Consider the following 13,730-nt stretch of genomic DNA (forward strand, 5'->3'; position numbering starts at 1 on the left):
AGGGAATGATTAAAAAATAAGAACATAAGGGAACAGCTGAAATTAATCAGATAAACCTTTCTCATGGTCAGGATAATAATAGGATTTGCTATCAGTTTAGTTGTGTCTCAGCTGAGAATTTAATTTCATTAAAATTAATTTTTTATAAATTTTTCAGATTGGAAATCTAATAAACGTCAATTAGTGCTTTTTTTAGAGCTCTCTTTATCAGTGCTTTTTATATGCACATGTAAAATCAGAACCTAAGATTAATTCTTTTGGTGTGATTAAAAATTAAGGCATGATACTCAAAGTATCCTTTTTTCCCACCCCTCTACCTCCCCCCAACTCTAATAATTAGCTACCTGTAGGATAAAAATTATCAACAATCACTGCCTAGTATAGATTTTTGTTCTTCAAATGTAGCTGAATACCTCATTCTACCAACTAAATTGTCTGTTTAACAGGAATAGCAATTTACAGCTAGAATTTCCTAAGTATTTCCTGAATATCTTGCCTGATAAATCCATGATACATTGAAAACCAAACAATGAGAAGATACATAACTGACAATCATATTAAATCTTTTATTCCACTGCAGGTGTAACATATTGGCATAGTCATTAAAATAGACTACTGCAGAATTTAACTAACTTTTTTAAAGGCATAAAAGAATCCCTCAACAAAAATACTCTCCCTGGTATGGAGGTTTTTTCCTTCTGCAGAAAACAGTGGTTTACTTTTTCCTAGGTAAAGCAAATTAAAGTCTAAGGTTTTCAACAACTCAGATAAGGGTTAAGCTTGTTTTAGAAAAAGAGAGCTCCTAATTGACTTTCTAATGAAATTTACTTCACATTTATTCCAAGAGTACTGGAAGTTTGAGCTGTTTTAGTACAGGAGATAAGAAGGTCTTAAGGAAGGCTATGTATCGTGCAGAAGCAGTAAATGACAAATTATCCCTTCCCTTTTCATAGTACTGTTTTCAAACAATTCTTTTTTAGTGTTCAGTGTTGATCTGAAGGAAAGTTTTAAAATGCTCTGAGTATTCCTGCTGTCTAATCAGCTGTACTTGTGGCATGACTCACAGTCTGGCTGCTACTGAGGCGTTTGTCCTTCACCCATATCATTCACTAGATGACACTCTTGTATTACAGTACACCCTCTTTGCTATGCAAGACATCAAACTGACTCCTTATAAATGAGAACGTACATTTTAATGAAAATAACTGAGGAAAATGTTTTATATGTCCACAAAATGCTTTGTAGAGAACAATTCATATTTACAAGTAAAGATGAAAACCAAATTTTAAAAATATTTTAATACAGTAAGTACTAGTAGTCCTAAAGCACCTGTACTTTTCTCTGAAGCTGAGATTTTGTGCTCAAGACAAAATAAAGAAATGAAAATTTTTCTTCATTTTTTCCCATTAAATTATTGCATGTATTTCTTTGTAGATTCAAAGTATAGTAACAGAGTTTGCAAGATTGAGTCACTATTTTTGTATATGACCTGAAGTAAAAAGCAAAGAACAAATTAGAAATAACTTCTTTCAACAATGAACATTTCTTTCACCTAATTACATTGGAAGACTAAATTAATGAATCTTGTTACATTTTTTTTTCTCATTTCTACACTGATAGTTTGGGATTCAAAGGATTTGTCCAGTAACTTACAAGAACATCTTCAACAGAGATGTGCACTAAATGACTTTATCAATTCAGGTTTATTTCTCCAGCCACATTTCCAGTCTGCCTACGTGTTGCTAGATATGAAGATGTAGAACAGATCCATCATATTTCATTTCCTCACATGAAGAAGGATTATGAAATTAGGAACAGCCAGTGCTGTTCATGTGGTACTAGAACACATGAGAATATAGTGCCCCTCTAAATCTGCAGCATGTGTACAATCTACAAAAATGTTCCAGGTAAGATGTCTACTGTTCTAGACCCAGACAGTGCTAGACAAGTGGTCTCTTGTAGAATCTACTGTGAAGATTAAGTTACCATATCTCAGCAAGGGCCAGCAGCAATTTTGTACCTGTAGGAATAGCATCAGTTGCATTTAGCGCTCTTAATCTTGGAGTTTAACAGAGAGCATTTTACTCCTTCAAATAAATCTGCTCTAAAACTTCCTTTCTGCAGAGAAGATCATGCTAAACAAAGCTTAGACCTTTGTTTTCTTTGTACAATATATTTGTGAGTATACATGAGCATAATTTTTTGGTACTATAACTCTTTCTAACATATGTGTGCAATGCCACTGTTTTCTCATTTACTCAAGAGTTAGACTCAATGGTCCTTGTGGGTCCCTTCCAACTCAGAATATTCTGTGAATCTGTGGAGATATTTCAGGAAAGTAATTTACAGTATCCTTCCACGAAGACTAAAGTTCTTTTTTGCACTGCAATATATCTAATTTCCTAACAGAAAAAATCTACTTGGTTTCCCTGGTTCCAGTGAAGACAGAGTGAGCTTTTTGTGCCAGCCATGAGAGGGCAGAACTGGAGCCATATGGGCATGGTCAGGTTGGTTTTTTTACCACCTCAGGTCATTCCAGGGCTGGGGGTAGGGGACACTTCTGAGAGGGCCATGGTGGGAGGGGGAAGCTGTTTGCTGTTGTTCATTGTCACCTGAGGTCTGCAGTGAGCATTTTTGCGTGTGAATCACCCTCTCTTTTTATATATTTCTGCCATTAATAACTGTTACTGTTGTAGCTCATTTCTGTTTCCAGTAAATTGTTCTTACCTGAACCCATGACCTCTGCCTTTTGTGCTTTCTGTCACAGGAGGGCAGGGACTCCTGGGTTTTGGGGGTTTTTTAGTGGTAGCACTAATTTGGGGAATACCATTTCTAAACCACAAAATTAGGGTAGAAATATTTTACGTCTTCAAGTTATAGACCAAGTTGCAAGAAGTTCATTTGAAGCATTTCCCAAGCTGTCTACTGAGATGTAAACATTTCCAGCTCACGATGTATCATGAGTTACATGACCTACTTAAAAAAAAGATAAAATCTTAATTCAATGATTGGATCCAATGTTTCAAAATATCTGTGATTTTCAAAACACTTATTAATATTTGAATTTTAAAAATTCATATTAGTGATTTTCAGTCAATGAAGCCCCAATTCAAATGCCTAATAAAGTTTGAAGTGATATTTGTCCTTCTAAATATTTCAGGGGTTTTTTTCCACTTCTAAGCACGTCATCCGCTCCATGCACTTCTGCAGATCTGTTGTCAACACCACTCTCAAACTCCTCAATCTATTTTCCTTCTGAAAGCTGGTCCTCTTATCCTTCATTCCTGGTGGACAATTACAGACTGTCAAAAAAAAAAAATTGCAGGAAAACCTTCAGCAGAAAGATATTTGACACTTGTATTGGAAAACTGAAAACATTAAACCCCATAAAAGGAGAGACACAGATGGCAGGAGAAGCAGCTGGAAGCATGGTTCATTTCTCCTGCTTTGTTAGGTCAATTAGATTATGTGAGTATGTGCCAGGTAATGGCTTTTTCCCTGAGCCAGTGCAGCTTTCAATCAACCATCCTCCTCCAAGCTAGTTAATTATACATGTCAAGGATGTATGATTTTAATGACAGCTCTCAGGTTGACAGTGCAAGCAGCTGTCTTGGTGATTCAGAAACCAGCAAAAATGTCGCTGATAACTAGACATTAGAAATGGCCCACACTAAATCTGCTATTAAAATTAAAGTCTGCAGCACCAAACGGTGGGAAAGAAAAGCTGATACACATCTACATTTATTCAGAAGAGGAGGACAAAAACAGGAATATTTTTAAGCTATAAAGAAGGAAAAGAAGCAGAGAAGATAACCCAGGTATCTAATCTTTAGATTTCATTGCCTGCAGTAAGAGTCAGCAGTTTGAGACAAAACCACTACTGACAGGTCTCACAATGAGTTTTGGGTTTCTATATTAAATTACTCTGCTCTATGAAGTGTTGATTATTAAGAAATATAGTTTGCTAACTAAGACTTAGTAATTTCCTAATTACACTTCTCCCACACTGGTGCACACTTAAGGAGCTAGAAAGAGAGCAGCCAAAGAGTCAGGAAAAATCATAGACATTTCTACAATTAAAGCATAGATCGGTAATTTATTATGTGTACAAACATGAAATGTCACATCTTGTAATTAGAGTTGTAGTCAGTGCTGTGAATTTTAAATGCTACATGATGAATACCATAAGAAAGATGGAGAAGGACTTTTCACAAGAGCAAGTAGTGACAGGAAAGGAGGAATGGCTTCAAACAGAAAGAGAGCAGGTTTAGATAAGATTTGAGGAAGAATTTTTTTATTGTAAGGTTGGCACAGGTTGCCCAGAGAAGTTCTGGATGCCCCATTCCTGCAAGCGTTTAAGACCTGGTTGGACAGAACTCTGAGCAACCTGGTCTAGTAAAGTTGTCCCTTGAAACTCGATGGTCTTTAAAGTCCCTTCAAACTCACACTAATCCATGATCATATGACAATATTCCTAGCAATATATTTCCTATTGGAATATGCTTTTCTGAGAATTTCAGACAGAAATTATACATAAATCAGTGTTCATTCCTTAGTTATATCATGTCAAAGCTAAAAATTTTCACACAGGTGGCTCCCTGAGTAGCTCTTCAGGCACTGGAAAATTGTCCCAGGAAAAAAAAACAAGATTATTAAATGAAAGTTTCAAATTTTATCACAGCTCAGTTTCTGTATTTAAAAAAAAAGCTGAATAATGATATGGAATTCAATCCATAATGCTCAAATTCTACAAGGGCATGGTATAGGTAACTCTGCATGCACTCAGAACCAGATTTATTTAATTTCTATGTTTGCATAGTCAACTAAGGGATACAAGAAGGAAAAAAAGTGCACATAATACTTCTTTGGAATGGTATACAGACCACTAATCTGCCAACCTTGAAGTCAGGAACATTTTATCAGTTATAATGATAAATTCACCTCATGTATTCCTAGACCACTCTGAAATAGAAAAAGCTGGGTGGAGCTGCTGGTTGCATCCGGAGTGTTTTCACTTCACCTTTGCCTCCAATGTGTGCAGTTTTCTGCCACTGCCTTGTTCTAGCTCAGGAGGAAACAAGTAGTAGCAGGATGTTACAGAGCAAGATGGAGCTTACTGACCTTACAGGGAGGAGGAGATCACAGCACCAGAGCTGCAGTTCTCTCCCTTTTGCATTCCACTTCACAGCTTCCCAGAGTTCTGCTGATTCCAGAACCAGGCATATAAAGTTAGTCTGGACTTTACCACAGTCTGCATCCAAATGATGTATTTATTTCAATTGCTGTTTAAAACAGAACACCACAACAAAACAACAACAAAATAAGAAGAATCACAACATTTTCTATTAGACATCCAGTAACAAGTCAGATGCATGACTGACCATCAGAGATGTTTTTCTGTATTATGTTTGTATAAGGTTTAATGAAAAAGAAAAAAAGTGAACTGCAAATATCAAGCACCAGGGCTCTGGAGAGGCAGGACTACCTGAGCCACCTCACAATTTTTTTCTGGACAGGAAGGTTGTAGAGAACCACTAGTGAATTACATTTTTACTGTCTCCCATGTTATGGCTCTTCCCAAGTAAAGTTCTATGATGAACTTTTTCTTCTTTCTTCTAAGAATTATATGGTCTGAAAAAATAATGAGGTAGCCATAGGGCTTTTCTGCAGATGTGCTGCTCTTGACAGGCCATTTGAGACCTTCCTATGGTTATCTGAGATGCCAGCAGGTGTCTGATCCCACTAAAATAGCTCACTTAGGAAAGGCTCTTAGCATAAGATCACTGCCCAGAAGCTCTTGGAATGACCAGCTGCTGTGAAACAACAGCTGTCCATGGTGAGCTTGGTAAACTTATTTAAACTTATTTAATTAGTCACCATATTGTTGTGACACTAAATTGAAGGTGAAACTTTTCAAAACCACGCAAGTGCACAATCCTATGGAATCAGCAATTATAATGTCAAAGAACTCCCAGTAATTTTGGCAGTCTGAACTTGTTACCAGTTATAAACTTGAAAGAAAGATCACAAAACTTTTAGTCAAGTCACATCAGTACCTGGGAAATATTTACAACTCTTCCTTACCCTTAGCATTACCTGTCAGTGTGTACTTTGATGGCAATAATTAATGTTGAAAATTCAAATGAGGCAGAAATCCAGGATAGTATCTAAAATAGCATTAGTATATTTCATTTCAAAAATACAATTTAATGGTATGTAATCCGTCCCAACATCCCCAGCCAAACAATATCAGTAGCTTTTCTTCAGTTTTGGAAAAATAGTGACTCTTTCTGCTATCTTCATTCCCAGATGATCAATAAAGTAATGAAAGCCATTTGAAATCTTGTTTCACTGAAATACAGACATTATAGCAAGCAAATTAATTACCATCTCCAAAAATAAATTCTTTACTGAAAGCAAATTTCAGTAATGTTGGTACAGCAAATCACAAAACCATGCCAATAGGTTCTATTAAAAATTGCAGCTTTTTGGAAAAACAGACGTTTCAGGCTTGAGAATTTTGAATTACAAAAGTCTCTTGATTAGGGAATACAATTTTTTTACAGAGGAACTTGCAGCTATTTAAAAAACAAAATACGAAACTTGTTTATTTGGGATATAAATAAAGAATTAAAATAATTCACCAGTACTTTTTTAAAAAGCATAGGCAAGGAGATCATAACTACACAACTCACATCTGAATATTTTCCTCACTTCAGAAAACATGGGTAATCAAGACTTTTCTGGCCCCTGCTCCTTTTGTATCACTCCTGAGTTGCTCAAGCCTGAGATGAGCTCAGTTGGCCAGAGCAGAGTGCTAGTGATGCCAAGGTTGTGGTTTTGATCCCTGTATGGGCTGTTAGCTTAAGAGTTGGACTCAATAATCCTTGTGTGTCCCTTCCAACTCAGAATATTCTGTGATTCTGTAAGTCAGAAGAAAATAACATTAAGTGCTGTCTTGAAGACCACTGCTAAAGAAAAAGCCTGCAGATGATAAAGGGAATAATTCAATCAAATACGTGGTCAGAGTTTGCTTCTGTCATATATGCATTCAAGAAACACAAGTCTGTTGCTTTGAAACAGGCCCTTACAGCTTACACCTGGCTGGATATAAGAGAGCTGAGGTGTAAATAATTATAAACTCATCGTGGGACTTTGTAAATTAACACACTTATGCAGTGGCCATCTTACCTCTTCTGTGTGATGGTGCAGAGCAGCCAGTCTAAGTGGGGGCATTAAAATCTTTTCAGGTAACTCCAAATTCTGTCTGGAAAATACCAGAGGATGCCTTTTTCTCATTCCATCTTTCTCATTACTATACACAGCATGGAGAGCCCATCCCACTGTGATATGTACAACACAAACAGCACAGTGAAAGGTGATACTCTAAGAAACCTTCTGAATTATTTATTTGGTGAATGATGTGCATAAACTACTCCTTGGTCTGGGTGCACTCTATATAAGTTATAAATATAGGATATCTGCTTTATATAGAGTTGAATATTAACTGACTTTGGACTGAGGCCTTGACATTACAAGGAGTACTCTCTTGTAAAATTAGATCCAAAATTAACACAAAAACTTTTCTTTATAAAAATATATATATTTGCATATGACCAAATATCTGGCTTGTGTTTCAGTGTTACAAAATATTACAAAGAAAGAAACACATCAGTTAAATCATATTTTCTGATTCACAAGGAATAAAAAGTTAGAACTACAGTGTGAAATGCTCCAAACGATTAGCCTGTGAAGTGCTCCGAGGCTTTCAATGCTTTTTCCCCTGAAGTACTAAAAGGTTGTTTTTCTTTTGTGAATGTGATTTCAGAGAGGAACAATGTACATTAATTAACATAAAAACAGGTTTTTCAGTGTTCACGGTTCTCCTAAAAGCCGCTCTTTACATCTGGTGCTGAATATACCCTTTAATGTAACATACTCTTTAATATTTAAAAGATTTGACATCCACTGGAGGCTTATCATTCATTTCATGAACACTACTTAGGATCTAAGCAGGTCGTATGAGACCTGGCATCCTAACAAGGTCTCATCTTGAAAATACTTATGATGAATGGTACTGAATAATTCTCCTCTGGAAAGGCTCTGATCACAGCATTTGTAAGTATTATCAGGCCTGACCTATCAGCTGGATTTCAAAGTAACTATTTCATTTTGTTTTCTTGATTGTGTTAACTTTAACCAGGATTCTTGGCCTAACTCATTTCCACACACAGCTGCACAAAAGCTTGTGCCAACAAAAGAAAAGTGGTGGCACAGAAGTGTGGCTAAACTAAGTGCTTCTTTCAGCTGCAGTACATACTTAGGCTGCTTGAGAGGCCTCCTAGCTGCCTTACCAAAATAACACCAACCTTTCTGAAGTGAGAATAGGCTAAAAACCTCTATTTTCTTCAACAGTAGTTCCATTATCTCAAAAAAAAAAAAAAATAAGAGAGCAGAAGGAGCACTGGGACAGCAAATGGCAGCTGCAGCTTGTTGCCTGCTCTCCAAACTGCTTAGCAAGCCAGAGAGGGGACAGACAGAAGGCAGCAGAGCAGCTCTGCAGCAGGCACCCCTACCCCAGGGGGAGATGGCACCAGTCTTGCAGGAACACACTCCCACGTTTGTAACTGCAGTGGAAGCACTAAGGTAAACTTGGAGTAAACTGTTTGAAACATAAATAAGCTTCAGGCTTTCAATCAGGGTCTGTGCAGTCTGAAGGTAAGGACAGCTGGATGACTACTGGAGTGCAAAAGGAAAGATTTCTTACTGTGTTTTGCTACAGTTATTGTGAATATGTATTTGCTATGTGCCTATAGCTTTCAAAAGTACTCTAACTGGGATAGTGAGAGAAGTGCTAATGAAGTAAAATAATTTAAGTAAATGTTTTAGATTAGATAAGAATAGCTCTCCAAAGTTGTTAGTAATTTCTAATAAACAAGACTTGATTAAGAAAACAACACAAAACTGAATGTAGCACAGGTCATATCAAGCCATAAATCATAGCTAAGCAGTGTTAGCAAAAGACCCCCACAACTGAACTTCTATTTATTTTATATATTTTCATATTTATTTAAATATATTTTCATATATTTATTTTCTATGTTAGCAAAAATTTTCCCAAACAGGAAAAGTTAAACATGCTAGCAGAATGACTTTCTATATATGTCCTGTTGTGGAAGTGTTGACGAAAATAAAATCTCAGGTATTTCTTGACATGTAATGTATAGAGCCCAGATGTATAGAGCCCATAAAATTTCACCAGCCCTATGATATAGATTATACTAAAAATTCAATGTACAACATGGTTTAAGATATTCCTCATAAATGAAAACATTGTGGAGTCTTAAGGGCTTCAGTCTCCTCTATAATTCAACTATTAAACTAGAACAATTATTATTGCTACTATGAGACAATCAAAGAGAGTCAGTAATTTTATACTCTTATGTTAGTGTTAGCTTATCTTTGAAAAAAGTGAATGTTCTGTTGGACACTTTTGTTGGAGCCGAAAGCTTAATTGGAAAAAAGACCACTGAGTATCAGTAAAGCAAAATGCCAACACCAGTGACACAGTATTTCTACTGAACTCTGATGACACAAAGTAGGAAGAATTCCTTTTTTTGTGCCATGATGGCTTACCATTTAGCAGGTGGAGAATAAGCTACTTCATCCAAAATAGTCAGCCAAATAGTTATTTGCATGATTACAGAGAATTGTCTCATTAAAGCGTCAGTGCCCAGATTATCAAGTCTCTTTTTCCCTCTTTTTTTATCTTTGGCAGAAAATACATGTGTGACTGGCATCATTAAAAGTCTAAAGAATGCTGTTTGGAACAGCTGATAGAAACTATTTTCTTTGAGACAAGCACAGTTGAAAAATATACTTTATCCAGTTACCCTTTTATTAAGATTTCAGAGTGTAGAGAAAGGGGACTTCCAAAAGAGCTCAGAGCAAAAGGACTGGTGGAGAGAACTCACTCAATAAAAGCCCATATCAAACTCATTCTGTCTATTGTTAGAGTTCAAATGTGAGTCACCAAGACATCCTTTTTGTACGGATTACAAAATATTTCAGACGACATAAATATGGTTTAAGCTAACAATCACCTCAGAAAAACAATGAGAAAAGCAAAAAAATAAACACGTGCATCCATATTTCTGGTGCTTCAAGCAATTTTCTAGTCAAATGTATAGTTAGTTTTATCAGCACCTTCCACATCTATAATTTCTATCAGAAGAAAAACATCACTGATTTTCACTGCAAAATTGCCTTCCATGGCTGTCTTGACTTGAAGATGGAGTTATCTCCACTACGATGAATTCCTGGCTGCTCTTTAAATGAAAAAGATTTTTATTGTGCAACAGAGAATGTTTATCAATGCAACATGTAATTCAAAAGTAGATTTTCCTAAAGTCAAGTGAAGCTCTCTGTGGATTCCTTCATACTTTGTTATCATGTTAGAGGTTCCCTCTAAAAGAAAATTACATGCCAGCCAAGTTACTTCTCCAGCTTTAATTCAGACAGAAGGAATCAATCACCTTCCTAAAATTTCTGTTCATTGTAAACAGATTCTTTAAAGACCTCAAACAACCTGTTTAGGAAAAAATTTTGCTTAGTATTTAAAAATGCTTAAGTTCAATCATCAAGGTCCTAAATAAGAACAAGGTAACTCAAAGTGTAAATTTATGAATAATTGTCATTACCAATTCCAGTTCTTCTATTGACACATTTTCCAAACACTACAAAGGCTAATTAACATAAAGCATACCATTCATTACATATCAACTACCTGAAACAAACAGCTGGATTAAAGCTGTTTCATACAATGCTTGCAGCTCATCCTAAACCATTCTTAGGGGGAAAAGTGCAGTAAAGAGAAATGCTTACCTTGACCTTGGAATTCCAATCAAAACCCACTCACTATTTCCCTCCAGAGCTTTTGGAAAAAAAAAAAAAACTCTGTATGGTTTCCTAGCACAGATCACAGTAATAAACCTCATGCTAAGGATTTTAAAACCACCAAAACTTTAAAACTACGAACTGAAATTCTTCCTAACACATATTTTTCCTTGACCACCATCTGTATAAACCAGCATTGTCCTATGACCTGCATAATACAGTCAAGTAAAATTAATGTTCCATTTTGTCATCCATGAATGTATATTTTTAATGTCTTCACAGATCATGCTTAGTAAAGAACACAATAAAAAGATTCAAAATTTTTGTGTTGTTAAAAATAGTAATTTTTATTAAACTTTTTTGTTTCATTGTTTAAAAAGAAAAAAAACCCAAAACTTATACACCTTCAAAATTAGTGGTTCCATTCTGATTTCACTGAAAACAGAGTTGTTTGGCATTGTGTTACAGGAATAGCCATGAATACTGAATACAAGTATACTGAAAAAACATAATTCCTAGCTTTAAAGTCCAGTTTCACAGATTTTTCTACATAATTTGTATCACTTAAAGTCAGCTCATGAATACTTTAAATGTGCAGAATGCACGTGAGGCTCTGATCCTTTTCACATGAGCATCAGAACGATGAGTCATACTGAATTTATGGGATTAGAAGTGAGTCTAGAAAAAGTCCTACTTACACAGCACTCCAAACAGAAGAACTACTCAGCATCAAGATTCTTATTGCAAAGCAAAAGAGCTGTTGAGGAATTAGTGTAGGGAAATGATAACTCTGTAAAATGTATCCTGTAAATTGATATGAGAAATGCAGCATGCCTTTGACATACTCTCAATAGCTATAATCTGGAAACATATTATTTAAAAGAACCTCTCTGCACTATTTGTACAGACTGTTATTTCTTAAGTACTCAAGTTGAATTTCAGTTCTTTCTTTCTTTAAAAAAATGAAAAAAGTGGAAACAAAATACTTGTCAAAGTTGGTGTTATTCATAAAACAAAACTTTTAAAACAGGAAAAGGAGAATACTGTAAAATTCAGTATTTTCCACAGGGTGATCACTCCTAACTTCTAAATAAACTTAAATGTGCCAACACATTGTTCCACTAAACTTTTAAATATCATGATCTTTCCAAAAAGTAATCATTTTTCAGACACCAAAAATCCATTTTCTTTGTATGCTAACTGGTATATTATATTCAGTTGTACTGATTTTTTTTGCCTGAAAAATATATAGCATTATTTTAGAACTATTTTCCATACTTTACCTATTTATATCACTTAAAACTTATAAAAAATACATTTAAAAAACATAGAGAACAAAAAAGAGTTTGACCTGTATACTTTTTCCAAGATACAGAAGATTAAGCATAACACAAATTTTTTAAGCAATTCAGCTTAAAATGTGTATCTAGAATATGCATAAATTGCTGTTTCTCCATTTAACCCAGCAAATTTACTTACTTACTTTTCCAATCAGTCTGAACATTAAATAAATGTAACAGACAACACTTCAATATGTATGCAGAACAAAGTAACTTAAATGTTTGAAGAACTTTAAATTGTACATTCTCCTACAATATATGTTCTTCACTGTAAAAAATTCTTAATACAAGTGTGGTTTATGATAAATTGCTATTTAAATTTTAGATGAGAAACACATGAATATTAATGAAAATTCTTTACTTGTAGATTAATACTCACCGTTTAAAATGGTAATCCAGTTTTACTGCATAACATTTATTATTATATTTAGTCAATTTCTATAATTAGCTAAAAGATGGTTAGAGTTAATTTCACACTGTTGTGTTCAGAAAATATACACATTTTCAGCTTTGATCAGATACAATAGGCTTTACACAATTCGTATTTATCTTTCTAAACTATCAAGTGAATTACTTTCAACTTTTTAGAAAACAATCAAAACAGCTTTTATCTTCTCCATTTTATCATCTGTGAAAATATAAAATGAGTCTCTTCTGAATTAAGAAAAGTACTTCTTAAAAAATCTAATTGCAGATGGAAAGACAAATGTTTGGTAAGGAAAGATTCCAGAAACTTAAAATACTTAGTTCTGTAATGCTTTGGCAGATGGATAAGATGATTGAAAATTTTTGAACAAATTGTTGCTTCTTTGACACGCAAATTGCCTTATTAATTACTGAATGTGCTGTATACAAGAATTCTCCTTTCTTTTTATCTTATATTGATTTATTGAGTCCCAAAAGATTAAGATTTTTTCATTACTCTCAAAGGATACATTATCAAAGATCAAACCATGTGACTGGAGAATTATTTGTCTTAGAGCAATGTACTTGCATTTCTTGAAAATAAATCAAAAATTGGCTTTTTTTACACGTGGATAGGTCCCTGATGTGAAGTGAGTGGGCATATAGAAAGGCATACTTTTTATGAGACCAGATTTTCAATTTTCTTTTTTTTCTGAAAAACAATCTATTATATTATCAGTGATAAGACAAGGCTTTTGCCAAACAAAGATACATCAACATATATATATTTTTTTATTTATATAGGATGAGACTTCCAGTCATAATCAAAACAAAGATGTTTTAATTGTTATTTCCTTAGAAGATTTTCTAAGATTTTTCCTGAGTCAACACTATTTTTGCCACTAATGTAAAGCACAGCACCTTACAAGTAGCTATAAAGAAAGTTAAGCCCATCCTAGGAAATAGTTTTCTTTATGGAATTTTAACATCTTACTCTCACACTTGTAATCTATACAGAGCATAAAAAAACCAAATGTTTTAAAAAAAATTCAGCTCAAGCACTCTTCATCAATCTTTTATGGTGCTAAT

General features: G+C 34.6%; 1 long non-coding RNA gene across 2 annotated transcripts in view; it reads right to left on the reverse strand.

Annotated features, from left to right (window-relative positions):
- Positions 1-333: 333 nt before the first annotated feature.
- LOC139592314 (uncharacterized) overlaps positions 334-13,730 on the reverse strand; it is a 66,974-nt gene continuing 53,577 nt past the window's right edge. The window contains exons 7-8 of one of the 2 annotated variants that reach the window (XR_011679960.1): positions 5,122-6,351; positions 334-3,302 (exon numbers count right to left, since the gene is read on the reverse strand). This is a non-coding gene — a long non-coding RNA (uncharacterized lncRNA). The remainder of the gene's footprint in view (positions 3,303-5,121; positions 6,352-13,730) is intronic. The other variant, XR_011679959.1, reaches the window with a different exon arrangement.

This window comes from Agelaius tricolor, unplaced genomic scaffold, assembly GCF_023055355.1.
Source record: "Agelaius tricolor isolate 1412-34295 unplaced genomic scaffold, bAgeTri1.0.p SCAF_8, whole genome shotgun sequence".
NCBI classification, from domain to species: domain Eukaryota; kingdom Metazoa; phylum Chordata; class Aves; order Passeriformes; family Icteridae; genus Agelaius; species Agelaius tricolor.